The 4,177-nt window shown below is 40.3% G+C and overlaps 1 protein-coding gene across 2 annotated transcripts in view; it reads left to right on the top strand.

Moving 5' to 3' along the window:
- ZNF41 (zinc finger protein 41) overlaps positions 1 to 4,177 on the top strand; it is a 30,961-nt gene that overhangs the window by 814 nt on the left and 25,970 nt on the right. The window lies entirely within an intron of this gene.

Raw genomic sequence — 4,177 nt, 5'->3', positions numbered from 1 at the left:
TCCGAGTAGCCGGAACTACAGGCGCGCGCTACCACGCCCGGCTGATTTTTTGATTGATTGCAGAGATGAGGTCTCGCTGCCCAGGCGGGTCTCGAACCCACGGGCTCCCAAAGACGCGGGATTACAGGCTGAGCCACCGAGCCCAGCTGACTTCTCATTTTAAAGTCCTAAATTAAATGCTTATCTCATTACTAACTAATGATTTTCTCTAATAATATAAGCGTGAAGTTTTTGAATTTTTCTCCAAGAGCATTTTAGCTCCATGTGATAAGTTTTGATAAATGTGGCATTTCCAGTATAGTTTGCATCTAACATCTTCTAATTTCTGTTGTGATTTTCTCTCTAACCCCTGAGTTATTTAGATGTGAGATTTTGATTTGCCAAAACATTGACATTTTTGTTACTGATTTCTAAATTGTAGTCAGAGACTGTCATCTGAGTGATCTTTAGGTGTCACCCAGGCTGGAGTGCAAGTGGCAGGATCAGGGCTCACCTCATCCTCAACCCCCTGAGCTCAGGTAATCCTTCCGCCTCAGCATCCTGAGTAACTAGAACTACAGGTATATGCCACCACACCTACCTACTTTTTAAAATTTTTGTAGAGATGAGGTCTTGCTAAGTTGTCTAAGCTGGTCTCGAACTCCTGACCTCAAGCAATCCTCCTGGCTTGACCTTCCAATGTGCTGGGATTATAGGGGTGAGCCACTGCACCTAGCCAGGAATAATTTTTGTTTGTTTTGTTTTTGTTTGTAGAGACAGTGTTCCTATGTTGCCCAGGCTGCATCTCTAACTCCTAGACTCCAGTGATCATCCCTCCTCAGTCTCCCAAAGTGTTGAGATTACAGGCTTGAACCACTAAGCCCAGCCCAGGAATGATATTTGTAAGTTCAACACATACCACCAAATTATTTTCCAAAATTTTTGTAAAATTGGAACTCCCATCAGCAATATATAAAAAGGTTCATTCCAAAATCATCTCCCACACTGGATGCTGTTTTTTAATTTTCCCCATTCTGAGGGACAGATACAATGGTAACTTGTTTGCCTTGATGTGCATTTTCCTGACAACTAGTGGTTGAATATCTTTTCATATTTATGGGTCATTTAAATGTATTTTTAAATTTTTCATACCCTTTGCTCTTTTTTTCCTTTAGGTGGTTTGTCTTTCTTACTAATCTGTGACTGTTGACTTGTCATTTATGGTAACCATATTTTTCCTTTATCTCTATATCTTGACTTTTGAAAGATGTCTTCACTTTTTTTTCTTTTTTTGAGATAGGGTTTCACTCTGTCAACCAGGCTGGAATGCAGTGGCACCGTCATGGCTCACCATAGCCTTGAAACTCCTGGGCTCAAGCAATCCTCCTGTCTCAGCCTCCCGAGTAGCTGAGTAGTTGAATGCCACCACACTCAACTAATTTTTCTATTTTTTTATAGAGACAAGATCTCTCTCATTTTGTTGCCCATGCTGGTCTTGAACTTCTGGCCCCAAGCAGTTCTCCTGCCTCAGTCTCCCAAAGGGCTAGACTACAGGCGGGAGCCACTTCATTCTGCCAGATGCCTTCACTTTGTTTGTTTTTTCCCAGAGACTAGTTTTATTCTGGATCATGTGGTATTGGTATAAATAAAAGTTCTGAGCCTTTCCTTTTTTCTTTTTTTGAAGTAATTATCTGAAATTTCTATAACCTTGCTCTGGGTGGAGCAGGGCAAGGCCTCAAACTGTTTCAAAACAGTTCTGGCAAGCACTGTAAGAGTGCAGTAGACCCAAGCACACTGGATGCTTGCTATGTCTTCACTTTTTTTTTTGAGTTGGAGTCTCACTCTGTTGCCCAGACTGGAGTGCAGTGGCCACTCCCGGCCACCGCAGCCTCGACCTGCTGGGCTCCGGCGATCCTTCCGCCTCAGCCTTCCAAGTAGCTGGAACTACAGGCGCACGCTACCACGCCCGGCTGATTTTTTGACTTATTGTAGAGATGAGGTCTCGACAAGTTGCCCAGGCGTGTCTCGAACCCGTGGGCTCAGGCAAGCCACTCACCTCAGATTCCCAAAGCGCTGGGATTACAGGCTGAGCCACCAAGCCCGGCTTGTCTTTACTTTTAATTAGAAATAAATAGAACCAGGCTCAGTAGCTCATACCTGTAATCCCAGCACTTTGGGAAGCTGAGGCAGGAGGATTGCTTGAGCCTGGGAGTTAAAACCAGCCTAGGCACCATAGCGAGACCTCATTTCTCAAAAAAAGAAAAGAAAAGAAAAATTAGGAAAAATAATCATCTGATTAGATATATCTGTCTTTTTCCTTTACCGGCTCTGAGTTTCTTGTATTGCCTCGTGAGTTCTCCCCATTTCATGTTTAAACAAATATGTACTTTTAATTTATTTTAATATATTTATTGTTTTAGCTTTTGAAATTAAATTTCAACCCAACTGGAATTTATTCTGGTGTATAGTATGAGATGGGGTCACTTTGTATTTTCCATTTGGATAACCAACTTGCCAGCACCAACCATTAAAAGAATACCTTTTCTAACTCAATTAAATGCTACTTTTGTCACATAAATCCCCAAATGTAAATTGTTTTATTTCTGAATTCTATTTTCTTCTTCTGATATGTGTGTGTGTGTGTGTGTGTGTGTGTGTGTGTGTGTGTATACTTAAAGAGAGAGAGAGCACCAAAAAAAGTATATACATTTTAAGAAAGAAAAAAACTATATTAAAATTGTAATACTCAATAAGAGGGAATATAAGTCACATTTGACTTCTGTAATTACAGGAGGTGCTCAAAGTGGTTACCATTAGCATCCTGACACTTCTGATTACGGCGAATATCTCTTAACATCTCTTAAAATGTATATACATTTTTTTGGTACTCCCGGTATATATTCCTTTTTAAAAAATTATATTGACTTTAGCAGTAGTTTTAATATCAAACAGTACTAGCCCCCTTCAGTGTTCTTTTTTGTTTTATTTAATATTCTGTGCATTTATCCTTCCATATGAGTGTTAAAACCATTTTATTTAGCCGGGAACAGTGGCTCACTCCTATAATCCCAGCACTTTGGGAGACCAAGGTGAGAAGATTGCCTGAGCCCACGGGTTCGAGACCAACCTAGGCAACTTGGTGAGACCTCATCTCTACAATAAATAATAAAATTAGCCAGGCGTGGTGGCACGTGCCTGTAGTTCCAGCTACTTGGAAGGCTGAGGCGGAAGGATCGCCTGATCTTAGCAGGTCTAGGCTGTGGTGGCCATGAGCATGCCACTGCACTCCAGTCTGGGCAACAGAGTGAAACTCTGACTCAATAAATAAATAAAACCATTTTATTTGGTGTCAAAAATAACCATTAAAACTATAATATTTGATTGTTTTCTTCTTATTATAGGTCCAACACCTTTTTTTTTTTTTTTGAGTCAGGATCTCACTCTGTCACCCAGGCTGGAGTGCTATGGCACCATCACGGCTCACCACAGCCTCAACCTTTTGGGTTCAGGAGATCCTTCTGCCTTAGCCTCCTGAGTAGCTGGGCCTACAAGTGCACTCTTGTCCAAATTTTTTATTTTTTTTATTTTTTGTAGAGCCAAGGTCTTGCTATGTTGCCCAGGCAGGCCTCAAATTCCTGGGCTCAAGCAATCCTCCCACCTTGGCCTCTCAAAGTGTTGGGATTACTGATGTGAGCCACCACGCCTGAACTTAGTACCCCTTTTTCTAAAAAAGTTCATTCTTATATATTTTACCTTTGTTTTTATCATCATTTTGAATAGCACATTTTTTTCTATTTTCATAGGAGGAATCTGTCAATTTTTGTAATTTTATTTCTCATCCAGTCCAACTGTCAAAGTCTCATATGAATTCTAATTGCTTTTTATATTATCTTACTTTTCCTAGATATCTGATCACATCCACATCCAGTTAAAAATGATATGCTGTCTTTCTTTCAAATATTTATTCTGATCACTTCACCTTCTACTGCCTTAACTGGAGCTTTTAGAAAAATGTTGAGTGGCACTTGAGAGAGGGTATTGCTGTCTTGTTGCTAATGTTAATGAAAATAACTTGGGCATTTTTTATTTGAAACTGAAAGGTGTTTATGTGACAAAAGTGGCATTTTTTTTTTTACTTTTATTTTTATTTTTTGAGTTGGAGTCTCACTCTGTCACCCAGACTGGAGTGCAGTGGCCG

This window comes from Carlito syrichta, unplaced genomic scaffold (assembly GCF_000164805.1).
Source record: "Carlito syrichta isolate Samal-C Ts95f unplaced genomic scaffold, Tarsius_syrichta-2.0.1 Scaffold293982, whole genome shotgun sequence".
In the NCBI taxonomy this organism is placed as follows: domain Eukaryota; kingdom Metazoa; phylum Chordata; class Mammalia; order Primates; family Tarsiidae; genus Carlito; species Carlito syrichta.
This window is presented reverse-complemented; position numbering and strand designations above follow the sequence as displayed.